The sequence below is a fragment of the Eschrichtius robustus genome, chromosome 1 (genome assembly GCF_028021215.1).
Source record: "Eschrichtius robustus isolate mEscRob2 chromosome 1, mEscRob2.pri, whole genome shotgun sequence".
Taxonomy (NCBI): Eukaryota; Metazoa; Chordata; class Mammalia; order Artiodactyla; family Eschrichtiidae; genus Eschrichtius; species Eschrichtius robustus.
The window spans coordinates 101,104,399-101,132,235 of NC_090824.1; positions in this window are offsets into that span (position 1 = coordinate 101,104,399).

Below are 27,837 nucleotides of genomic sequence, written 5' to 3' on the forward strand. Positions count from 1 at the left end.
GTATAAATTGGGAAAACTAAAAATCAGCAAGACACAGGCACCCCAAAGTTTAGGGCTGCTCTGCTGACAAGAACCTCCACTGAGTTACACCTTAAATATCCCAGGAAAGAGAAAAATGGATAAAGACGTTGTGGTCCTTATGTACAATGGAATATCACTCAGCCATGAAATCAACCTCATAAGGCTAGTAGCAACATGATGAGTGGATTTAGGTACGACGATTCTACGTGAAATAAGCCAAACAGAAAAGGACACTTATCATAAGATATCACTTATAGAGGGAATGTAAAAACCGCTACACTTGAACTGAATTACAAAACAGAACAGAGTCACACGTTTAGAAAACACACTATGGCTGCTTAACGGGAAAGGTGAGGTGGGGTGATGCGTAAAAGAAGGGTTTCAAATTAGCTCAGATACCGTTCCATAAACCCAATATGTAATAGACAAGACCTACTCCTTGCTCAGTGAACTGGACTCAACACCCCCTATTCAACGCCCAAGAATATATCTGACTACTAAGAATCTTAAAACCTATGTGTTGATATCCCTCTGTAAGTGAGTCAAGTGGGTGTAAAGCGGCCTAAACACAGCAGTGAAAAGCAGCTAAACCCCATTATAAAAATCAACTACTTTTAAAAACCCGTGAAACAAAGACAGTGAAAGAGAGACAAATTCTTACAAAATTCGTTCAGGGGCTGTGATGCCACCTGGATTGACCATATCTAGACCCACTGCTGATTGAGACATATGGGTGAACACTCTTGGGGCTGAGAGGTTTCGTGAGGTTGGGTGAGCAAAAGCAGACCCTTTTAAGTAATACTGCGTGGTAACCATCCCATGGGTCCCAAATCTCCAGGTTCAAGGGCATCTTCCTACATCGAAAACATGCATGATGAGACACCCAGAAGATGGTACACCGTGTGATCGGGAAAGGTTTCTAAAACGCACCTCATTTCTCATCTCCTTGTGCTCGGGTTCGCCATTCCAGCCGTTTTACTAGCAATCTCCCTCCTTGGAGAATCAGCACCTTTAACCTCCTGTTCCTTCCAGGTTGCCATTTGTCCTGAGGATGAACGGGAAGAGGGCGAAACAATGAGAGACTAGCTCTAGGTGTTGGGACAGGCACAGGTCACTCTATTTTCCCATCAGGAAGAAGAATTAACCACAGGCTCAGCCTGCCGCCCGGAACCAGAATAGGGCCTGAAGCAATCCTGCACTTTTGTGGCCAGCTCCCAAAAAAGCGAGTTGAAATATGGAGCTCAGGGGCACTGCAATTCACAAACCTGCCGAGATATAAATGATAACTCTCGTCCACAAATATATTGAGGGAAGGCAACGAAGAGGATTTGAAAGCAAGGAAGAATTGAAGGAAACTGATTTTAGGAGGTAGATTCGAATCGCCTTTAAAGCACAGGAAAAGCGTCAAAACCTCGACAATGATGCCCTTGGCCAAAAAGGGCGTATGCGTTTTCTCCTGAATATATTCAGGAAAAAACGCATACGCCCTTTTTGGCCAACCAAGCAACCTGCAAAGGCAAATCAGCGCTACAAAGAAGTCTCGCTTCCCATCGGTCAAAAGGACCATGCTGAGTAAAGTGTCTAAACCAGAAATGCAGGGCAGGCCATGGAGAAACTGGAGCCTTGCTACGCTGATGGGCGGGATGTAAATTGCCAACAGGCACTCTGGAGAAGTGTACGGTGTGTCCTGAAACACCTAAAAAACTCAGCTTAGAGAGCATAGGGCACTTCCACTCATGGGCGTATAAATTGGGAAAACTAAAAATCAGCAAGACACAGGCACCCCAAAGTTTAGGGCTGCTCTGCTGACAAGAACCTCCACTGAGTTACACCTTAAATATCCCAGGAAAGAGAAAAATGGATAAAGACGTTGTGGTCCTTATGTACAATGGAATATCACTCAGCCATGAAATCAACGTCATAAGGCTAGTAGCAACATGATGAGTGGATTTAGGTACGACGATTCTAAGTGAAATAAGTCAAACAGAAAAAGACACTTATCATAAGATATCACTTATAGAGGGAATGGAAAAACCGCTACACTTGAACTGAATTACAAAACAGAACAGAGTCACACGTTTAGAAAACACACTATGGCTGCTTAACGGGAAAGGTGAGGTGGGGTGATGCGTAAAACAAGGGTTTCAAATTAGCTCAGATACCGTTCCATAAACCCAATATGTAATAGACAAGACCTACTCCTTGCTCAGTGAACTGGACTCAACACCCCCTATTCAACGCCCAAGAATATATCTGACTAGTAAGAATCTTAAAACCTATGTGTTGATATCCCTCTGTAAGTGAGTCAAGTGGGTGTAAAGCGGCCTAAACACAGCAGTGAAAAGCAGCTAAACCCCATTATAAAAATCAACTACTTTTAAAAACCCGTGAAACAAAGACAGTGAAAGAGAGACAAATTCTTACAAAATTCGTTCAGGGGCTGTGATGCCACCTGGATTGACCATATCTAGACCCACTGCTGATTGAGACATAAGGGTGGACACTCTTGCGGCTTAGAGTATTGGTGAGGTTGGGTGAGCAAACACAGACCCTTTAAAGTAATACTGCGGGGTACCCATCCCATGGGTCCCAAATCTCCAGGTTCAAGGGCATCTTCCTACATCGAAAACATGCATGAGAAACCCAGAAGATGGTACACCGTGTGATCGGGAAAGGTTTCCCAAACGCACCTCATTTCTCATCTCCTTGTGCTCGGGTTCGCCATTCCAACCGCTTTACTAGCAATCTCCCTCCTTGGAGAATCAGCACCTTTCACCTCCTGTTCCGTACAGGTAGCCATTTGTCCTGAGGATGAACGGGAAGAGGGGGAACCAATGAGAGACTAGCTCTAGGTGTTGGGACAGGCACAGGTCACTCTATTTTCCCATCAGGAAGAAGAATTAACCACAGGCTCAGCCTGACGCCCGGAACCAGAATAGGGCCTGAAGCAATCCTGCGCTTTTGCGGCCAGCTCCCAAAAAAGCGAGTTGACAAATGGAGCTCAGGGGCACTGCAATTCAAAAACCTGCAGAGTTATAAATGATAACTCTCGTCCACAAATATATTGAGGGAAGGCAACGAAGAGGATTTGAAAGCAAGGAAGAATTGAAGGAAACTGATTTCAGGAGGTAGATTCGAATCGCCTTTAAAGCACAGGAAAAGCGGCAAAACCTCGACAATGATGCCCTTGGCCAAAAAGGGCGTATGCGTTTTCTCCTGAATATATTCAGGAAAAAACGCATACGCCCTTTTTGGCCAACCAAGCAACCTGCAAAGGCAAATCAGCGCTACAAAGAAGTCTCGCTTCCCATCGGTCAAAAGGACCATGCTGAGTAAAGTGTCTAAACCAGAAATGCAGGGCAGGCCATGGAGAAACTGGAGCCTTGCTACGCTGATGGGCGGGATGTAAATTGCCAACAGGCACTCTGGAGAAGTGTACGGTGTGTCCTGAAACACCTAAAAAACTCAGCTTACAGAGCATAGGGCACTTCCACTCATGGGCGTATAAATTGGGAAAACTAAAAATCAGCAAGACACAGGCACCCCAAAGTTTAGGGCTGCTCTGCTGACAAGAACCTCCACTGAGTTACACCTTAAATATCCCAGGAAAGAGAAAAATGGATAAAGACGTTGTGGTCCTTATGTACAATGGAATATCACTCAGCCATGAAATCAACGTCATAAGGCTAGTAGCAACATGATGAGTGGATTTAGGTACGACGATTCTAAGTGAAATAAGTCAAACAGAAAAAGACACTTATCATAAGATATCACTTATAGAGGGAATGTAAAAACCGCTACACTTGAACTGAATTACAAAACAGAACAGAGTCACACGTTTAGAAAACACACTATGGCTGCTTAACGGGAAAGGTGAGGTGGGGTGATGCGTAAAACAAGGGTTTCAAATTAGCTCAGATACCGTTCCATAAACCCAATATGTAATAGACAAGACCTACTCCTTGCTCAGTGAACTGGACTCAACACCCCCTATTCAACGCCCAAGAATATATCTGACTAGTAAGAATCTTAAAACCTATGTGTTGATATCCCTCTGTAAGTGAGTCAAGTGGGTGTAAAGCGGCCTAAACACAGCAGTGAAAAGCAGCTAAACCCCATTATAAAAATCAACTACTTTTAAAAACCCGTGAAACAAAGACAGTGAAAGAGAGACAAATTCTTACGAAATTCGTTCAGGGGCTGTGATGCCACCTGGATTGACCATATCTAGACCCACTGCTGATTGAGACATAAGGGTGGACACTCTTGTGGCTTAGAGTATTGGTGAGGTTGGATGAGCAAACACAGACCCTTTAAATTAATACTGCGGGGTACCCATCCCATGGGTCCCAAATCTCCAGGTTCAAGGGCATCTTCCTACATCGAAAACATGCATGAGACACCCAGAAGATGGTACACCGTGTGATCGGGAAAGGTTTCTAAAACGCACCTCATTTCTCATCTCCTTGTGCTTGGGTTCGCCATTCCAACCGCTTTACTAGCAATCTCCCTCCTTGGAGAATCAGCACCTTTCACCTCCTGTTCCGTACAGGTAGCCATTTGTCCTGAGGATGAACGGGAAGAGGGGGAACCAATGAGAGACTAGCTCTAGGTGTTGGGACAGGCACAGGTCACTCTATTTTCCCATCAGGAAGAAGAATTAACCACAGGCTCAGCCTGCCCCCCCGGAACCAGAATAGGGCCTGAAGCAATCCTGCGCTTTTGCGGCCTGCTCCCAAAAATGCGAGTTGAAAAACGTAGCCCAGGGACACTGCAATTCACAAACCTGCAGAGTTATCAATGATAACTCTCGTCCACAAATATCTTGAGGGAAGGCAACGAAAAGGATTTGAAAGCAAGGCAGAATTGCAGGAAACTGATTTCAGGAGGTAGAATCGAATCGCCTTTAAAGCACAGGAAAAGCGGCAAAACCTCGACAATGATGCCCTTGGCCAAAAAGGGCGTATGCGTTTTTTCCTGAATATATTCAGGAAAAAACGCATACGCCCTTTTTGGCCAACCAAGCAACCTGGAAAGGCAAATCAGCGCTACAAAGAAGTCTCGCTTCCCATCGGTCAAAAGGGCCCTGCTGTATAAACTGTCAAAACCAGGAATGCAGGACAGGCCATGAAGAAACGGGAGCCTTCCTACGCTGATGGGCGGGATGTCAATTGCCAACAGCCACTCTGGAGAAGTGTACGGTGTGTCCTGAAACACCTAAAAAACTCAGCTTAGAGAGCATAGGGCACTTCCACTCATGGGCGTATAAATTGGGAAAACTAAAAATCAGCAAGACACAGGCACCCCAAAGTTTAGGGCTGCTCTGCTGACAAGAACCTCCACTGAGTTACACCTTAAATATCCCAGGAAAGAGAAAAATGGATAAAGACGTTGTGGTCCTTATGTACAATGGAATATCACTCAGCCATGAAATCTACGTCATAAAGCTAGTAGCAGCTTGATGAGTGGATTTAGGTACGACGATTCTAAGTGAAATAAGTCAAACAGAAAAAGACACTTATCATAAGATATCACTTATAAAGGGAATGTAAAAACCGCTACACTTGAACTGAATTACAAAACAGAACAGAGTCACACGTTTAGAAAACACACTATGGCTGCTTAACGGGAAAGGTGAGGTGGGGTGATGCGTAAAAGAAGGGTTTCAAATTAGCTCAGATACCGTTCCATAAACCCAATATGTAATAGACAAGACCTACTCCTTGCTCAGTGAACTGGACTCAACACCCCCTATTCAACGCCCAAGAATATATCTGACTAGTAAGAATCTTAAAACCTATGTGTTGATATCCCTCTGTAAGTGAGTCAAGTGGGTGTAAAGCGGCCTAAACACAGCAGTGAAAAGCAGCTAAACCCCATTATAAAAATCAACTACTTTTAAAAACCCGTGAAACAAAGACAGTGAAAGAGAGAGAAATTCTTACAAAATTCGTTCAGGGGCTGTGATGCCACCTGGATTGACCATATCTAGACCCACTGCTGATTGAGACATATGGGTGAACACTCTTGGGGCTGAGAGGTTTCGTGAGGTTGGGTGAGCAAAAGCAGACCCTTTTAAGTAATACTGCGTGGTACCCATCCCATGGGTCCCAAATCTCCAGGTTCAAGGGCATCTTCCTACATCGAAAACATGCATGAGACACCCAGAAGATGGTACACCGTGTGATCGGGAAAGGTTTCTAAAACGCACCTCATTTCTCATCTCCTTGTGCTCGGGTTCGCCATTCCAGCCGTTTTACTAGCAATCTCCCTCCTTGGAGAATCAGCACCTTTAACCTCCTGTTCCGTCCAGGTTGCCATTTGTCCTGAGGATGAACGGGAAGAGGGCGAAACAATGAGAGACTAGCTCTAGGTGTTGGGACAGGCACAGGTGACTCTATTTTCCCATCAGGAAGAAGAATTAACCACAGGCTCAGCCTGCCGCCCGGAACCAGAATAGGGCCTGAAGCAATCCTGCACTTTTGTGGCCAGCTCCCAAAAAAGCGAGTTGAAATATGGAGCTCAGGGGCACTGCAATTCACAAACCTGCCGAGTTATAAATGATAACTCTCGTCCACAAATATATTGAGGGAAGGCAACGAAGAGGATTTGAAAGCAAGGAAGAATTGAAGGAAACTGATTTTAGGAGGTAGATTCGAATCGCCTTTAAAGCACAGGAAAAGCGGCAAAACCTCGACAATGATGCCCTTGGCCAAAAAGGGCGTATGCGTTTTCTCCTGAATATATTCAGGAAAAAACGCATACGCCCTTTTTGGCCAACCAAGCAACCTGCAAAGGCAAATCAGCGCTACAAAGAAGTCTCGCTTCCCATCGGTCAAAAGGACCATGCTGAGTAAAGTGTCTAAACCAGAAATGCAGGGCAGGCCATGGAGAAACTGGAGCCTTGCTACGCTGATGGGCGGGATGTAAATTGCCAACAGGCACTCTGGAGAAGTGTACGGTGTGTCCTGAAACACCTAAAAAACTCAGCTTAGAGAGCATAGGGCACTTCCACTCATGGGCGTATAAATTGGGAAAACTAAAAATCAGCAAGACACAGGCACCCCAAAGTTTAGGGCTGCTCTGCTGACAAGAACCTCCACTGAGTTACACCTTAAACATCCCAGGAAAGAGAAAAATGAATAAAGACGTTGTGGTCCTTATGTACAATGGAATATCACTCAGCCATGAAATCAACGTCATAAGGCTAGTAGCAACATGATGAGTGGATTTAGGTACGACGATTCTAATTGAAATAAGTCAAACAGAAAAAGACACTTATCATAAGATATCACTTATAGAGGGAATGTAAAAACCGCTACACTTGAACTGAATTACAAAACAGAACAGAGTCACACGTTTAGAAAACACACTATGGCTGCTTAACGGGAAAGGTGAGGTGGGGTGATGCGTAAAAGAAGGGTTTCAAATTAGCTCAGATACCGTTCCATAAACCCAATATGTAATAGACAAGACCTACTCCTTGCTCAGTGAACTGGACTCAACACCCCCTATTCAACGCCCAAGAATATATCTGACTAGTAAGAATCTTAAAACCTATGTGTTGATATCCCTCTGTAAGTGAGTCAAGTGGGTGTAAAGCGGCCTAAACACAGCAGTGAAAAGCAGCTAAACCCCATTATAAAAATCAACTACTTTTAAAAACCCGTGAAACAAAGACAGTGAAAGAGAGAGAAATTCTTACAAAATTCGTTCAGGGGCTGTGATGCCACCTGGATTGACCATATCTAGACCCACTGCTGATTGAGACATATGGGTGAACACTCTTGGGGCTGAGAGGTTTCGTGAGGTTGGGTGAGCAAAAGCAGACCCTTTTAAGTAATACTGCGTGGTACCCATCCCATGGGTCCCAAATCTCCAGGTTCAAGGGCATCTTCCTACATCGAAAACATGCATGAGACACCCAGAAGATGGTACACCGTGTGATCGGGAAAGGTTTCTAAAACGCACCTCATTTCTCATCTCCTTGTGCTCGGGTTCGCCATTCCAGCCGTTTTACTAGCAATCTCCCTCCTTGGAGAATCAGCACCTTTAACCTCCTGTTCCGTCCAGGTTGCCATTTGTCCTGAGGATGAACGGGAAGAGGGCGAAACAATGAGAGACTAGCTCTAGGTGTTGGGACAGGCACAGGTGACTCTATTTTCCCATCAGGAAGAAGAATTAACCACAGGCTCAGCCTGCCGCCCGGAACCAGAATAGGGCCTGAAGCAATCCTGCACTTTTGTGGCCAGCTCCCAAAAAAGCGAGTTGAAATATGGAGCTCAGGGGCACTGCAATTCACAAACCTGCCGAGTTATAAATGATAACTCTCGTCCACAAATATATTGAGGGAAGGCAACGAAGAGGATTTGAAAGCAAGGAAGAATTGAAGGAAACTGATTTTAGGAGGTAGATTCGAATCGCCTTTAAAGCACAGGAAAAGCGGCAAAACCTCGACAATGATGCCCTTGGCCAAAAAGGGCGTATGCGTTTTCTCCTGAATATATTCAGGAAAAAACGCATACGCCCTTTTTGGCCAACCAAGCAACCTGCAAAGGCAAATCAGCGCTACAAAGAAGTCTCGCTTCCCATCGGTCAAAAGGACCATGCTGAGTAAAGTGTCTAAACCAGAAATGCAGGGCAGGCCATGGAGAAACTGGAGCCTTGCTACGCTGATGGGCGGGATGTAAATTGCCAACAGGCACTCTGGAGAAGTGTACGGTGTGTCCTGAAACACCTAAAAAACTCAGCTTAGAGAGCATAGGGCACTTCCACTCATGGGCGTATAAATTGGGAAAACTAAAAATCAGCAAGACACAGGCACCCCAAAGTTTAGGGCTGCTCTGCTGACAAGAACCTCCACTGAGTTACACCTTAAACATCCCAGGAAAGAGAAAAATGAATAAAGACGTTGTGGTCCTTATGTACAATGGAATATCACTCAGCCATGAAATCAACGTCATAAGGCTAGTAGCAACATGATGAGTGGATTTAGGTACGACGATTCTAAGTGAAATAAGTCAAACAGAAAAAGACACTTATCATAAGATATCACTTATAGAGGGAATGTAAAAACCGCTACACTTGAACTGAATTACAAAACAGAACAGAGTCACACGTTTAGAAAACACACTATGGCTGCTTAACGGGAAAGGTGAGGTGGGGTGATGCGTAAAACAAGGGTTTCAAATTAGCTCAGATACCGTTCCATAAACCCAATATGTAATAGACAAGACCTACTCCTTGCTCAGTGAACTGGACTCAACACCCCCTATTCAACGCCCAAGAATATATCTGACTAGTAAGAATCTTAAAACCTATGTGTTGATATCCCTCTGTAAGTGAGTCAAGTGGGTGTAAAGCGGCCTAAACACAGCAGTGAAAAGCAGCTAAACCCCATTATAAAAATCAACTACTTTTAAAAACCCGTGAAACAAAGACAGTGAAAGAGAGAGAAATTCTTACAAAATTCGTTCAGGGGCTGTGATGCCACCTGGATTGACCATATCTAGACCCACTGCTGATTGAGACATATGGGTGAACACTCTTGGGGCTGAGAGGTTTCGTGAGGTTGGGTGAGCAAAAGCAGACCCTTTTAAGTAATACTGCGTGGTACCCATCCCATGGGTCCCAAATCTCCAGGTTCAAGGGCATCTTCCTACATCGAAAACATGCATGAGACACCCAGAAGATGGTACACCGTGTGATCGGGAAAGGTTTCTAAAACGCACCTCATTTCTCATCTCCTTGTGCTCGGGTTCGCCATTCCAGCCGTTTTACTAGCAATCTCCCTCCTTGGAGAATCAGCACCTTTAACCTCCTGTTCCGTCCAGGTTGCCATTTGTCCTGAGGATGAACGGGAAGAGGGCGAAACAATGAGAGACTAGCTCTAGGTGTTGGGACAGGCACAGGTGACTCTATTTTCCCATCAGGAAGAAGAATTAACCACAGGCTCAGCCTGCCGCCCGGAACCAGAATAGGGCCTGAAGCAATCCTGCACTTTTGTGGCCAGCTCCCAAAAAAGCGAGTTGAAATATGGAGCTCAGGGGCACTGCAATTCACAAACCTGCCGAGTTATAAATGATAACTCTCGTCCACAAATATATTGAGGGAAGGCAACGAAGAGGATTTGAAAGCAAGGAAGAATTGAAGGAAACTGATTTTAGGAGGTAGATTCGAATCGCCTTTAAAGCACAGGAAAAGCGGCAAAACCTCGACAATGATGCCCTTGGCCAAAAAGGGCGTATGCGTTTTCTCCTGAATATATTCAGGAAAAAACGCATACGCCCTTTTTGGCCAACCAAGCAACCTGCAAAGGCAAATCAGCGCTACAAAGAAGTCTCGCTTCCCATCGGTCAAAAGGACCATGCTGAGTAAAGTGTCTAAACCAGAAATGCAGGGCAGGCCATGGAGAAACTGGAGCCTTGCTACGCTGATGGGCGGGATGTAAATTGCCAACAGGCACTCTGGAGAAGTGTACGGTGTGTCCTGAAACACCTAAAAAACTCAGCTTAGAGAGCATAGGGCACTTCCACTCATGGGCGTATAAATTGGGAAAACTAAAAATCAGCAAGACACAGGCACCCCAAAGTTTAGGGCTGCTCTGCTGACAAGAACCTCCACTGAGTTACACCTTAAATATCCCAGGAAAGAGAAAAATGGATAAAGACGTTGTGGTCCTTATGTACAATGGAATATCACTCAGCCATGAAATCAACGTCATAAGGCTAGTAGCAACATGATGAGTGGATTTAGGTACGACGATTCTAAGTGAAATAAGTCAAACAGAAAAAGACACTTATCATAAGATATCACTTATAGAGGGAATGTAAAAACCGCTACACTTGAACTGAATTACAAAACAGAACAGAGTCACACGTTTAGAAAACACACTATGGCTGCTTAACGGGAAAGGTGAGGTGGGGTGATGCGTAAAACAAGGGTTTCAAATTAGCTCAGATACCGTTCCATAAACCCAATATGTAATAGACAAGACCTACTCCTTGCTCAGTGAACTGGACTCAACACCCCCTATTCAACGCCCAAGAATATATCTGACTAGTAAGAATCTTAAAACCTATGTGTTGATATCCCTCTGTAAGTGAGTCAAGTGGGTGTAAAGCGGCCTAAACACAGCAGTGAAAAGCAGCTAAACCCCATTATAAAAATCAACTACTTTTAAAAACCCGTGAAACAAAGACAGTGAAAGAGAGAGAAATTCTTACAAAATTCGTTCAGGGGCTGTGATGCCACCTGGATTGACCATATCTAGACCCACTGCTGATTGAGACATATGGGTGAACACTCTTGGGGCTGAGAGGTTTCGTGAGGTTGGGTGAGCAAAAGCAGACCCTTTTAAGTAATACTGCGTGGTACCCATCCCATGGGTCCCAAATCTCCAGGTTCAAGGGCATCTTCCTACATCGAAAACATGCATGAGACACCCAGAAGATGGTACACCGTGTGATCGGGAAAGGTTTCTAAAACGCACCTCATTTCTCATCTCCTTGTGCTCGGGTTCGCCATTCCAGCCGTTTTACTAGCAATCTCCCTCCTTGGAGAATCAGCACCTTTAACCTCCTGTTCCGTCCAGGTTGCCATTTGTCCTGAGGATGAACGGGAAGAGGGCGAAACAATGAGAGACTAGCTCTAGGTGTTGGGACAGGCACAGGTCACTCTATTTTCCCATCAGGAAGAAGAATTAACCACAGGCTCAGCCTGCCCCCCCGGAACCAGAATAGGGCCTGAAGCAATCCTGCGCTTTTGCGGCCTGCTCCCAAAAATGCGAGTTGAAAAACGTAGCCCAGGGGCACTGCAATTCACAAACCTGCAGAGTTATCAATGATAACTCTCGTCCACAAATATATTGAGGGAAGGCAACGAAAAGGATTTGAAAGCAAGGCAGAATTGAAGGAAACTGATTTCAGGAGGTAGAATCGAATCGCCTTTAAAGCACAGGAAAAGCGGCAAAACCTCGACAATGATGCCCTTGGCCAAAAAGGGCGTATGCGTTTTTTCCTGAATATATTCAGGAAAAAACGCATACGCCCTTTTTGGCCAACCAAGCAACCTGGAAAGGCAAATCAGCGCTACAAAGAAGTCTTGCTTCCCATCGGTCCAAAGGGCCGTGCTGTATAAACTGTCAAAACCAGGAATGCAGGACAGGCCATGAAGAAACGGGAGCCTTCCTACGCTGATGGGCGGGATGTCAATTGCCAACAGCCACTCTGGAGAAGTGTACGGTGTGTCCTGAAACACCTAAAAAACTCAGCTTAGAGAGCATAGGGCACTTCCACTCATGGGCGTATAAATTGGGAAAACTAAAAATCAGCAAGACACAGGCACCCCAAAGTTTAGGGCTGCTCTTCTGACAAGAACCTCCACTGAGTTACACCTTAAATATCCCAGGAAAGAGAAAAATAGATAAAGACGTTGTGGTCCTTATGTACAATGGAATATCACTCAGCCATGAAATCAACGTCATAAGGCTAGTAGCAACATGATGAGTGGATTTAGGTACGACGATTCTAAGTGAAATAAGTCAAACAGAAAAAGACACTTATCATAAGATATCACTTATAGAGGGAATGTAAAAACCGCTACACTTGAACTGAATTACAAATCAGAACAGCGTCACACGTTTAGAAAACACACTATGGCTGCTTAACGGGAAAGGTGAGCTGGGGTGATGCGTAAAACAAGGGTTTCAAATTAGCTCAGATACCGTTCCATAAACCCAATATGTAATAGACAAGACCTACTCCTTGCTCAGTGAACTGGACTCAACACCCCCTATTCAACGCCCAAGAATATATCTGACTAGTAAGAATCTTAAAACCTATGTGTTGATATCCCTCTGTAAGTGAGTCAAGTGGGTGTAAAGCGGCCTAAACACAGCAGTGAAAAGCAGCTAAACCCCATTATAAAAATCAACTACTTTTAAAAACCCGAGAAACAAAGACAGTGAAAGAGAGACAAATTCTTACAAAATTCGTTCAGGGGCTGTGATGCCACCTGGATTGACCATATCTAGACCCACTGCTGATTGAGACATAAGGGTGGACACTCTTGCGGCTTAGAGTATTGGTGAGGTTGGGTGAGCAAACACAGACCCTTTAAAGTAATACTGCGGGGTACCCATCCCATGGGTCCCAAATCTCCAGGTTCAAGGGCATCTTCCTACATCGAAAACATGCATGAGAAACCCAGAAGATGGTACACCGTGTGATCGGGAAAGGTTTCCAAAACGCACCTCATTTCTCATCTCCTTGTGCTCGGGTTCGCCATTCCAACCGCTTTACTAGCAATCTCCCTCCTTGGAGAATCAGCACCTTTCACCTCCTGTTCCGTACAGGTAGCCATTTGTCCTGAGGATGAACGGGAAGAGGGGGAACCAATGAGAGACTAGCTCTAGGTGTTGGGACAGGCACAGGTCACTCTATTTTCCCATCAGGAAGAAGAATTAACCACAGGCTCAGCCTGCCCCCCCGGAACCAGAATAGGGCCTGAAGCAATCCTGCGCTTTTGCGGCCTGCTCCCAAAAATGCGAGTTGAAAAACGTAGCCCAGGGGCACTGCAATTCACAAACCTGCAGAGTTATCAATGATAACTCTCGTCCACAAATATATTGAGGGAAGGCAACGAAAAGGATTTGAAAGCAAGGCAGAATTGCAGGAAACTGATTTCAGGAGGTAGAATCGAATCGCCTTTAAAGCACAGGAAAAGCGGCAAAACCTCGACAATGATGCCCTTGGCCAAAAAGGGCGTATGCGTTTTTTCCTGAATATATTCAGGAAAAAACGCATACGCCCTTTTTGGCCAACCAAGCAACCTGGAAAGGCAAATCAGCGCTACAAAGAAGTCTTGCTTCCCATCGGTCAAAAGGGCCGTGCTGTATAAACTGTCAAAACCAGGAATGCAGGACAGGCCATGAAGAAACGGGAGCCTTCCTACGCTGATGGGCGGGATGTCAATTGCCAACAGCCACTCTGGAGAAGTGTACGGTGTGTCCTGAAACACCTAAAAAACTCAGCTTAGAGAGCATAGGGCACTTCCACTCATGGGCGTATAAATTGGGAAAACTAAAAATCAGCAAGACACAGGCACCCCAAAGTTTAGGGCTGCTCTTCTGACAAGAACCTCCACTGAGTTACACCTTAAATATCCCAGGAAAGAGAAAAATGGATAAAGACGTTGTGGTCCTTATGTACAATGGAATATCACTCAGCCATGAAATCAACGTCATAAGGCTAGTAGCAACATGATGAGTGGATTTAGTTACGACGATTCTAAGTGAAATAAGTCAAACAGAAAAAGACACTTATCATAAGATATCACTTATAGAGGGAATGTAAAAACCGCTACACTTGAACTGAATTACAAATCAGAACAGCGTCACACGTTTAGAAAACACACTATGGCTGCTTAACGGGAAAGGTGAGCTGGGGTGATGCTTAAACAAGGGTTTCAATTTAGCTCAGATACCGTTCCATAAACCCAATATGTAATAGACTTGACCTACTCCTTGCTCAGTGAACTGGACTCAACACCCCCTATTCAACGCCCAAGAATATATCTGACTAGTAAGAATCTTAAAACCTATGTGTTGATATCCCTCTGTAAGTGAGTCAACTGGGTGTAAAGCGGCCTAAACACAGCAGTGAAAAGCAGCTAAACCCCATTATAAAAATCAACTACTTTTAAAAACCCGTGAAACAAAGACAGTGAAAGAGAGAGAAATTCTTACAAAATTCGTTCAGGGGCTGTGATGCCACCTGGATTGACCATATCTGGACCCACTGCTGATTGAGATATATGGGTGAACACTCTTGGGGCTGAGAGGTTTGGTGAGGTTGGGTGAGCAAAAGCAGACCCTTTTAAGTAATACTGCGTGGTACCCATCCCATGGGTCCCAAATCTCCAGGTTCAAGGGCATCTTCCTACATCGAAAACATGCATGAGACACCCAGAAGATGGTACACCGTGTGATCGGGAAAGGTTTCTAAAACGCACCTCATTTCTCATCTCCTTGTGCTCGGGTTCGCCATTCCAGCCGTTTTACTAGCAATCTCCCTCCTTGGAGAATCAGCACCTTTAACCTCCTGTTCCGTCCAGGTTGCCATTTGTCCTGAGGATGAACGGGAAGAGGGCGAAACAATGAGAGACTAGCTATAGGTGTTGGGACAGGCACAGGTCACTCTATTTTCCCATCAGGAAGAAGAATTAACCACAGGCTCAGCCTGCCGCCCGGAACCAGAATAGGGCCTGAAGCAATCCTGCACTTTTGTGGCCAGCTCCCAAAAAAGCGAGTTGAAATATGGAGCTCAGGGGCACTGCAATTCACAAACCTGCCGAGTTATAAATGATACCTCTCGTCCACAAATATATTGAGGGAAGGCAACGAAGAGGATTTGAAAGCAAGCAAGAATTGAAGGAAACTGATTTTAGGAGGTAGATTCGAATCGCCTTTAAAGCACAGGAAAAGCGGCAAAACCTCGACAATGATGCCCTTGGCCAAAAAGGGCGTATGCTTTTTTTCCTGAATATATTCAGGAAAAAAAGCATACGCCCTTTTTGGCCAACCAAGCAACCTGCAAAGGCAAATCAGCGCTACAAAGAAGTCTCGCTTCCCATCGGTCAAAAGGACCATGCTGAATAAAGTGTCAAAACCAGAAATGCCGGGCAGGCTATGGAGAAACGGGAGCCTTGCTACGCTGATGGGCGGGATGTAAATTGCCAACAGCCACTCTGGAGAAGTGTACGGTGTGTCCTGAAACACCTAAAAAACTCAGCTTAGAGAGCATAGGGCACTTCCACTCATGGGCGTATAAATTGGGAAAACTAAAAATCAGCAAGACACAGGCACCCCAAAGTTTAGGGCTGCTCTGCTGACAAGAACCTCCACTGAGTTACACCTTAAATATCCCAGGAAAGAGAAAAATGGATAAAGACGTTGTGGTCCTTATGTACAATGGAATATCACTCAGCCATGAAATCAACGTCATAAGGCTAGTAGCAACATGATGAGTGGATTTAGGTACGACGATTCTAAGTGAAATAAGTCAAACAGAAAAAGACACTTATCATAAGATATCACTTATAGAGGGAATGTAAAAACCGCTACACTTGAACTGAATTACAAAACAGAACAGAGTCACACGCTTAGAAAACACACTATGGCTGCTTAACGGGAAAGGTGAGCTGGGGTGATGCGTAAAAGAAGGGTTTCAAATTAGCTCAGATACCGTTCCATAAACCCAATATGTAATAGACAAGACCTACTCCTTGCTCAGTGAACTGGACTCAACACCCCCTATTCAACGCCCAAGAATATATCTGACTAGTAAGTATCTTAAAACCTATGTGTTGATATCCCTCTGTAAGTGAGTCAAGTGGGTGTAAAGCGGCCTAAACACAGCAGTGAAAAGCAGCTAAACCCCATTATAAAAATCAACTACTTTTAAAAACCCGTGAAACAAAGACAGTGAAAGAGAGACAAATTCTTACAAAATTCGTTCAGGGGCTGTGATGCCACCTGGATTGACCATATCTAGACCCACTGCTGATTGAGACATAAGGGTGGACACTCTTGCGGCTTAGAGTATTGGTGAGGTTGGGTGAGCAAACACAGACCCTTTAAAGTAATACTGCGGGGTACCCATCCCATGGGTCCCAAATCTCCAGGTTCAAGGGCATCTTCCTACATCGAAAACATGCATGAGAAACCCAGAAGATGGTACACCGTGTGATCGGGAAAGGTTTCCAAAACGCACCTCATTTCTCATCTCCTTGTGCTCGGGTTCGCCATTCCAACCGCTTTACTAGCAATCTCCCTCCTTGGAGAATCAGCACCTTTCACCTCCTGTTCCGTACAGGTAGCCATTTGTCCTGAGGATGAACGGGAAGAGGGGGAACCAATGAGAGACTAGCTCTAGGTGTTGGGACAGGCACAGGTCACTCTATTTTCCCATCAGGAAGAAGAATTAACCACAGGCTCAGCCTGCCCCCCCGGAACCAGAATAGGGCCTGAAGCAATCCTGCGCTTTTGCGGCCTGCTCCCAAAAATGCGAGTTGAAAAACGTAGCCCAGGGGCACTGCAATTCACAAACCTGCAGAGTTATCAATGATAACTCTCGTCCACAAATATATTGAGGGAAGGCAACGAAAAGGATTTGAAAGCAAGGCAGAATTGCAGGAAACTGATTTCAGGAGGTAGAATCGAATCGCCTTTAAAGCACAGGAAAAGCGGCAAAACCTCGACAATGATGCCCTTGGCCAAAAAGGGCGTATGCGTTTTTTCCTGAATATATTCAGGAAAAAACGCATACGCCCTTTTTGGCCAACCAAGCAACCTGGAAAGGCAAATCAGCGCTACAAAGAAGTCTTGCTTCCCATCGGTCCAAAGGGCCGTGCTGTATAAACTGTCAAAACCAGGAATGCAGGACAGGCCATGAAGAAACGGGAGCCTTCCTACGCTGATGGGCGGGATGTCAATTGCCAACAGCCACTCTGGAGAAGTGTACGGTGTGTCCTGAAACACCTAAAAAACTCAGCTTAGAGAGCATAGGGCACTTCCACTCATGGGCGTATAAATTGGGAAAACTAAAAATCAGCAAGACACAGGCACCCCAAAGTTTAGGGCTGCTCTGCTGACAAGAACCTCCACTGAGTTACACCTTAAATATCCCAGGAAAGAGAAAAATGGATAAAGACGTTGTGGTCCTTATGTACAATGGAATATCACTCAGCCATGAAATCTACGTCATAAGGCTAGTAGCAGCTTGATGAGTGGATTTAGGTACGACGATTCTAAGTGAAATAAGTCAAACAGAAAACGACACTTACCATAAGATATCACTTATAAAGGGAATGTAAAAACCGCTACACTTGAACTGAATTACAAAACAGAACAGAGTCACACGTTTAGAAAACACACTATGGCTGCTTAACGGGAAAGGTGAGGTGGGGTGATGCGTAAAAGAAGGGTTTCAAATTAGCTCAGATACCGTTCCATAAACCCAATATGTAATAGACAAGACCTACTCCTTGCTCAGTGAACTGGACTCAACACCCCCTATTCAACGCCCAAGAATATATCTGACTAGTAAGAATCTTAAAACCTATGTGTTGATATCCCTCTGTAAGTGAGTCAAGTGGGTGTAAAGCGGCCTAAACACAGCAGTGAAAAGCAGCTAAACCCCATTATAAAAATCAACTACTTTTAAAAACCCGTGAAACAAAGACAGTGAAAGAGAGACAAATTCTTACAAAATTCGTTCAGGGGCTGTGATGCCACCTGGATTGACCATATCTAGACCCACTGCTGATTGAGACATATGGGTGAACACTCTTGGGGCTGAGAGGTTTGGTGAGGTTGGGTGAGCAAAAGCAGACCCTTTTAAGTAATACTGCGTGGTACCCATCCCATGGGTCCCAAATCTCCAGGTTCAAGGGCATCTTCCTACATCGAAAACATGCATGAGACACCCAGAAGATGGTACACCGTGTGATCGGGAAAGGTTTCTAAAACGCACCTCATTTCTCATCTCCTTGTGCTCGGGTTCGCCATTCCAGCCGTTTTACTAGCAATCTCCCTGCTTGGAGAATCAGCACCTTTAACCTCCTGTTCCGTCCAGGTTGCCATTTGTCCTGAGGATGAACGGGAAGAGGGCGAAACAATGAGAGACTAGCTCTAGGTGTTGGGACAGGCACAGGTCACTCTATTTTCCCATCAGGAAGAAGAATTAACCACAGGCTCAGCCTGACTCCCGGAACCAGAATAGGGCCTGAAGCAATCCTGCGCTTTTGCGGCCAGCTCCCAAAAAAGCGAGTTGAAAAATGGAGCTCAGGGGCACTGCAATTCAAAAACCTGCAGAATTATAAATGATAACTCTCGTCCACAAATATATTGAGGGAAGGCAACGAAGAGGATTTGAAAGCAAGGAAGAATTGAAGGAAACTGATTTCAGGAGGTAGATTCGAATCGCCTTTAAAGCACAGGAAAAGCGGCAAAACCTCGACAATGATGCCCTTGGCCAAAAAGGGCGTATGCGTTTTCTCCTGAATATATTCAGGAAAAAACGCATACGCCCTTTTTGGCCAACCAAGCAACCTGCAAAGGCAAATCAGCGCTACAAAGAAGTCTCGCTTCCCATCGGTCAAAAGGACCATGCTGAGTAAAGTGTCTAAACCAGAAATGCAGGGCAGGCCATGGAGAAACTGGAGCCTTGCTACGCTGATGGGCGGGATGTAAATTGCCAACAGGCACTCTGGAGAAGTGTACGGTGTGTCCTGAAACACCTAAAAAACTCAGCTTAGAGAGCATAGGGCACTTCCACTCATGGGCGTATAAATTGGGAAAACTAAAAATCAGCAAGACACAGGCACCCCAAAGTTTAGGGCTGCTCTGCTGACAAGAACCTCCACTGAGTTACACCTTAAATATCCCAGGAAAGAGAAAAATGGATAAAGACGTTGTGGTCCTTATGTACAATGGAATATCACTCAGCCATGAAATCAACGTCATAAGGCTAGTAGCAACATGATGAGTGGATTTAGGTACGACGATTCTAAGTGAAATAAGTCAAACAGAAAAAGACACTTATCATAAGATATCACTTATAGAGGGAATGTAAAAACCGCTACACTTGAACTGAATTACAAAACAGAACAGAGTCACACGTTTAGAAAACACACTATGGCTGCTTAACGGGAAAGGTGAGGTGGGGTGATGCGTAAAACAAGGGTTTCAAATTAGCTCAGATACCGTTCCATAAACCCAATATGTAATAGACAAGACCTACTCCTTGCTCAGTGAACTGGACTCAACACCCCCTATTCAACGCCCAAGAATATATCTGACTAGTAAGAATCTTAAAACCTATGTGTTGATATCCCTCTGTAAGTGAGTCAAGTGGGTGTAAAGCGGCCTAAACACAGCAGTGAAAAGCAGCTAAACCCCATTATAAAAATCAACTACTTTTAAAAACCCGTGAAACAAAGACAGTGAAAGAGAGAGAAATTCTTACAAAATTCGTTCAGGGGCTGTGATGCCACCTGGATTGACCATATCTAGACCCACTGCTGATTGAGACATATGGGTGAACACTCTTGGGGCTGAGAGGTTTCGTGAGGTTGGGTGAGCAAAAGCAGACCCTTTTAAGTAATACTGCGTGGTACCCATCCCATGGGTCCCAAATCTCCAGGTTCAAGGGCATCTTCCTACATCGAAAACATGCATGAGACACCCAGAAGATGGTACACCGTGTGATCGGGAAAGGTTTCTAAAACGCACCTCATTTCTCATCTCCTTGTGCTCGGGTTCGCCATTCCAGCCGTTTTACTAGCAATCTCCCTCCTTGGAGAATCAGCACCTTTAACCTCCTGTTCCGTCCAGGTTGCCATTTGTCCTGAGGATGAACGGGAAGAGGGCGAAACAATGAGAGACTAGCTCTAGGTGTTGGGACAGGCACAGGTCACTCTATTTTCCCATCAGGAAGAAGAATTAACCACAGGCTCAGCCTGCCCCCCCGGAACCAGAATAGGGCCGGAAGCAATCCTGCGCTTTTGCGGCCTGCTCCCAAAAATGCGAGTTGAAAAACGTAGCCCAGGGGCACTGCAATTCACAAACCTGCAGAGTTATCAATGATAACTCTCGTCCACAAATATATTGAGGGAAGGCAACGAAAAGGATTTGAAAGCAAGGCAGAATTGCAGGAAACTGATTTCAGGAGGTAGAATCGAATCGCCTTTAAAGCACAGGAAAAGCGGCAAAACCTCGACAATGATGCCCTTGGCCAAAAAGGGCGTATGCGTTTTCTCCTGAATATATTCAGGAAAAAACGCATACGCCCTTTTTGGCCAACCAAGCAACCTGCAAAGGCAAATCAGCGCTACAAAGAAGTCTCGCTTCCCATCGGTCAAAAGGACCATGCTGAGTAAAGTGTCTAAACCAGAAATGCAGGGCAGGCCATGGAGAAACTGGAGCCTTGCTACGCTGATGGGCGGGATGTAAATTGCCAACAGGCACTCTGGAGAAGTGTACGGTGTGTCCTGAAACACCTAAAAAACTCAGCTTAGAGAGCATAGGGCACTTCCACTCATGGGCGTATAAATTGGGAAAACTAAAAATCAGCAAGACACAGGCACCCCAAAGTTTAGGGCTGCTCTGCTGACAAGAACCTCCACTGAGTTACACCTTAAATATCCCAGGAAAGAGAAAAATGGATAAAGACGTTGTGGTCCTTATGTACAATGGAATATCACTCAGCCAAGAAATCAACGTCACAAGGCTAGTAGCAACATGATGAGTGGATTTAGGTACGACGATTCTAAGTGAAATAAGTCAAACAGAAAAAGACACTTATCATAAGATATCACTTATAGAGGGAATGTAAAAACCGCTACACTTGAACTGAATTACAAATCAGAACAGCGTCACACGTTTAGAAAACACACTATGGCTGCTTAACGGGAAAGGTGAGGTGGGGTGATGCGTAAAAGAAGGGTTTCAAATTAGCTCAGATACCGTTCCATAAACCCAATATGTAATAGACAAGACCTACTCCTTGCTCAGTGAACTGGACTCAACACCCCCTATTCAACGCCCAAGAATATATCTGACTAGTAAGAATCTTAAAACCTATGTGTTGATATCCCTCTGTAAGTGAGTCAAGTGGGTGTAAAGCGGCCTAAACACAGCAGTGAAAAGCAGCTAAACCCCATTATAAAAATCAACTACTTTTAAAAACCCGTGAAACAAAGACAGTGAAAGAGAGAGAAATTCTTACAAAATTCGTTCAGGGGCTGTGATGCCACCTGGATTGACCATATCTAGACCCACTGCTGATTGAGACATATGGGTGAACACTCTTGGGGCTGAGAGGTTTCGTGAGGTTGGGTGAGCAAAAGCAGACCCTTTTAAGTAATACTGCGTGGTACCCATCCCATGGGTCCCAAATCTCCAGGTTCAAGGGCATCTTCCTACATCGAAAACATGCATGAGACACCCAGAAGATGGTACACCGTGTGATCGGGAAAGGTTTCTAAAACGCACCTCATTTCTCATCTCCTTGTGCTCGGGTTCGCCATTCCAGCCGTTTTACTAGCAATCTCCCTCCTTGGAGAATCAGCACCTTTAACCTCCTGTTCCGTCCAGGTTGCCATTTGTCCTGAGGATGAACGGGAAGAGGGCGAAACAATGAGAGACTAGCTCTAGGTGTTGGGACAGGCACAGGTCACTCTATTTTCCCATCAGGAAGAAGAATTAACCACAGGCTCAGCCTGACTCCCGGAACCAGAATAGGGCCTGAAGCAATCCTGCGCTTTTGCGGCCAGCTCCCAAAAAAGCGAGTTGAAATATGGAGCTCAGGGGCACTGCAATTCACAAACCTGCCGAGTTATAAATGATAACTCTCGTCCACAAATATATTGAGGGAAGGCAACGAAGAGGATTTGAAAGCAAGGAAGAATTGAAGGAAACTGATTTTAGGAGGTAGATTCGAATCGCCTTTAAAGCACAGGAAAAGCGGCAAAACCTCGACAATGATGCCCTTGGCCAAAAAGGGCGTATGCGTTTTCTCCTGAATATATTCAGGAAAAAACGCATACGCCCTTTTTGGCCAACCAAGCAACCTGCAAAGGCAAATCAGCGCTACAAAGAAGTCTCGCTTCCCATCGGTCAAAAGGACCATGCTGAGTAAAGTGTCTAAACCAGAAATGCAGGGCAGGCCATGGAGAAACTGGAGCCTTGCTACGCTGATGGGCGGGATGTAAATTGCCAACAGGCACTCTGGAGAAGTGTACGGTGTGTCCTGAAACACCTAAAAAACTCAGCTTAGAGAGCATAGGGCACTTCCACTCATGGGCGTATAAATTGGGAAAACTAAAAATCAGCAAGACACAGGCACCCCAAAGTTTAGGGCTGCTCTGCTGACAAGAACCTCCACTGAGTTACACCTTAAATATCCCAGGAAAGAGAAAAATGGATAAAGACGTTGTGGTCCTTATGTTCAATGGAATATCACTCAGCCATGAAATCAACGTCATAAGGCTAGTAGCAACATGATGAGTGGATTTAGGTACGACGATTCTAAGTGAAATAAGTCAAACAGAAAAAGACACTTATCATAAGATATCACTTATAGAGGGAATGTAAAAACCGCTACACTTGAACTGAATTACAAAACAGAACAGAGTCACACGTTTAGAAAACACACTATGGCTGCTTAACGGGAAAGGTGAGGTGGGGTGATGCGTAAAACAAGGGTTTCAAATTAGCTCAGATACCGTTCCATAAACCCAATATGTAATAGACAAGACCTACTCCTTGCTCAGTGAACTGGACTCAACACCCCCTATTCAACGCCCAAGAATATATCTGACTAGTAAGAATCTTAAAACCTATGTGTTGATATCCCTCTGTAAGTGAGTCAAGTGGGTGTAAAGCGGCCTAAACACAGCAGTGAAAAGCAGCTAAACCCCATTATAAAAATCAACTACTTTTAAAAACCCGTGAAACAAAGACAGTGAAAGAGAGAGAAATTCTTACAAAATTCGTTCAGGGGCTGTGATGCCACCTGGATTGACCATATCTAGACCCACTGCTGATTGAGACATATGGGTGAACACTCTTGGGGCTGAGAGGTTTCGTGAGGTTGGGTGAGCAAAAGCAGACCCTTTTAAGTAATACTGCGTGGTACCCATCCCATGGGTCCCAAATCTCCAGGTTCAAGGGCATCTTCCTACATCGAAAACATGCATGAGACACCCAGAAGATGGTACACCGTGTGATCGGGAAAGGTTTCTAAAACGCACCTCATTTCTCATCTCCTTGTGCTCGGGTTCGCCATTCCAGCCGTTTTACTAGCAATCTCCCTCCTTGGAGAATCAGCACCTTTAACCTCCTGTTCCGTCCAGGTTGCCATTTGTCCTGAGGATGAACGGGAAGAGGGCGAAACAATGAGAGACTAGCTCTAGGTGTTGGGACAGGCACAGGTCACTCTATTTTCCCATCAGGAAGAAGAATTAACCACAGGCTCAGCCTGCCCCCCCGGAACCAGAATAGGGCCTGAAGCAATCCTGCGCTTTTGCGGCCTGCTCCCAAAAATGCGAGTTGAAAAACGTAGCCCAGGGGCACTGCAATTCACAAACCTGCAGAGTTATCAATGATAACTCTCGTCCACAAATATATTGAGGGAAGGCAACGAAAAGGATTTGAAAGCAAGGCAGAATTGCAGGAAACTGATTTCAGGAGGTAGAATCGAATCGCCTTTAAAGCACAGGAAAAGCGGCAAAACCTCGACAATGATGCCCTTGGCCAAAAAGGGCGTATGCGTTTTTTCCTGAATATATTCAGGAAAAAACGCATACGCCCTTTTTGGCCAACCAAGCAACCTGGAAAGGCAAATCAGCGCTACAAAGAAGTCTTGCTTCCCATCGGTCAAAAGGGCCGTGCTGTATAAACTGTCAAAACCAGGAATGCAGGACAGGCCATGAAGAAACGGGAGCCTTCCTACGCTGATGGGCGGGATGTCAATTGCCAACAGCCACTCTGGAGAAGTGTACGGTGTGTCCTGAAACACCTAAAAAACTCAGCTTAGAGAGCATAGGGCACTTCCACTCATGGGCGTATAAATTGGGAAAACTAAAAATCAGCAAGACACAGGCACCCCAAAGTTTAGGGCTGCTCTGCTGACAAGAACCTCCACTGAGTTACACCTTAAATATCCCAGGAAAGAGAAAAATGGATAAAGACGTTGTGGTCCTTATGTACAATGGAATATCACTCAGCCATGAAATCTACGTCATAAGGCTAGTAGCAGCTTGATGAGTGGATTTAGGTACGACGATTCTAAGTGAAATAAGTCAAACAGAAAAAGACACTTATCATAAGACATCACTTATAGAGGGAATGTAAAAACCGCTACACTTGAACTGAATTACAAATCAGAACAGCGTCACACGTTTAGAAAACACACTATGGCTGCTTAACGGGAAAGGTGAGCTGGGGTGATGCGTAAAACAAGGGTTTCAATTTAGCTCAGATACCGTTCCATAAACCCAATATGTAATAGACAAGACCTACTCCTTGCTCAGTGAACTGGACTCAACACCCCCTATTCAACGCCCAAGAATATATCTGACTAGTAAGAATCTTAAAACCTATGTGTTGATATCCCTCTGTAAGTGAGTCAAGTGGGTGTAAAGCGGCCTAAACACAGCAGTGAAAAGCAGCTAAACCCCATTATAAAAATCAACTACTTTTAAAAACCCGTGAAACAAAGACAGTGAAAGAGAGAGAAATTCTTACAAAATTCGTTCAGGGGCTGTGATGCCACCTGGATTGACCATATCTAGACCCACTGCTGATTGAGACATATGGGTGAACACTCTTGGGGCTGAGAGGTTTCGTGAGGTTGGGTGAGCAAAAGCAGACCCTTTTAAGTAATACTGCGTGGTACCCATCCCATGGGTCCCAAATCTCCAGGTTCAAGGGCATCTTCCTACATCGAAAACATGCATGAGACACCCAGAAGATGGTACACCGTGTGATCGGGAAAGGTTTCTAAAACGCACCTCATTTCTCATCTCCTTGTGCTCGGGTTCGCCATTCCAGCCGTTTTACTAGCAATCTCCCTCCTTGGAGAATCAGCACCTTTAACCTCCTGTTCCGTCCAGGTTGCCATTTGTCCTGAGGATGAACGGGAAGAGGGCGAAACAATGAGAGACTAGCTCTAGGTGTTGGGACAGGCACAGGTGACTCTATTTTCCCATCAGGAAGAAGAATTAACCACAGGCTCAGCCTGCCGCCCGGAACCAGAATAGGGCCTGAAGCAATCCTGCACTTTTGTGGCCAGCTCCCAAAAAAGCGAGTTGAAATATGGAGCTCAGGGGCACTGCAATTCACAAACCTGCCGAGTTATAAATGATAACTCTCGTCCACAAATATATTGAGGGAAGGCAACGAAGAGGATTTGAAAGCAAGGAAGAATTGAAGGAAACTGATTTTAGGAGGTAGATTCGAATCGCCTTTAAAGCACAGGAAAAGCGGCAAAACCTCGACAATGATGCCCTTGGCCAAAAAGGGCGTATGCGTTTTCTCCTGAATATATTCAGGAAAAAACGCATACGCCCTTTTTGGCCAACCAAGCAACCTGCAAAGGCAAATCAGCGCTACAAAGAAGTCTCGCTTCCCATCGGTCAAAAGGACCATGCTGAGTAAAGTGTCTAAACCAGAAATGCAGGGCAGGCCATGGAGAAACTGGAGCCTTGCTACGCTGATGGGCGGGATGTAAATTGCCAACAGGCACTCTGGAGAAGTGTACGGTGTGTCCTGAAACACCTAAAAAACTCAGCTTAGAGAGCATAGGGCACTTCCACTCATGGGCGTATAAATTGGGAAAACTAAAAATCAGCAAGACACAGGCACCCCAAAGTTTAGGGCTGCTCTGCTGACAAGAACCTCCACTGAGTTACACCTTAAATATCCCAGGAAAGAGAAAAATGGATAAAGACGTTGTGGTCCTTATGTACAATGGAATATCACTCAGCCATGAAATCAACGTCATAAGGCTAGTAGCAACATGATGAGTGGATTTAGGTACGACGATTCTAAGTGAAATAAGTCAAACAGAAAAAGACACTTATCATAAGATATCACTTATAGAGGGAATGTAAAAACCGCTACACTTGAACTGAATTACAAAACAGAACAGAGTCACACGTTTAGAAAACACACTATGGCTGCTTAACGGGAAAGGTGAGGTGGGGTGATGCGTAAAACAAGGGTTTCAAATTAGCTCAGATACCGTTCCATAAACCCAATATGTAATAGACAAGACCTACTCCTTGCTCAGTGAACTGGACTCAACACCCCCTATTCAACGCCCAAGAATATATCTGACTAGTAAGAATCTTAAAACCTATGTGTTGATATCCCTCTGTAAGTGAGTCAAGTGGGTGTAAAGCGGCCTAAACACAGCAGTGAAAAGCAGCTAAACCCCATTATAAAAATCAACTACTTTTAAAAACCCGTGAAACAAAGACAGTGAAAGAGAGACAAATTCTTACAAAATTCGTTCAGGGGCTGTGATGCCACCTGGATTGACCATATCTAGACCCACTGCTGATTGAGACATATGGGTGAACACTCTTGGGGCTGAGAGGTTTCGTGAGGTTGGGTGAGCAAAAGCAGACCCTTTTAAGTAATACTGCGTGGTACCCATCCCATGGGTCCCAAATCTCCAGGTTCAAGGGCATCTTCCTACATCGAAAACATGCATGAGACACCCAGAAGATGGTACACCGTGTGATCGGGAAAGGTTTCTAAAACGCACCTCATTTCTCATCTCCTTGTGCTCGGGTTCGCCATTCCAGCCGTTTTACTAGCAATCTCCCTCCTTGGAGAATCAGCACCTTTAACCTCCTGTTCCGTCCAGGTTGCCATTTGTCCTGAGGATGAACGGGAAGAGGGCGAAACAATGAGAGACTAGCTCTAGGTGTTGGGACAGGCACAGGTGACTCTATTTTCCCATCAGGAAGAAGAATTAACCACAGGCTCAGCCTGCCGCCCGGAACCAGAATAGGGCCTGAAGCAATCCTGCACTTTTGTGGCCAGCTCCCAAAAAAGCGAGTTGAAATATGGAGCTCAGGGGCACTGCAATTCACAAACCTGCCGAGTTATAAATGATAACTCTCGTCCACAAATATATTGAGGGAAGGCAATGAAGAGGATTTGAAAGCAAGGAAGAATTGAAGGAAACTGATTTTAGGAGGTAGATTCGAATCGCCTTTAAAGCACAGGAAAAGCGGCAAAAC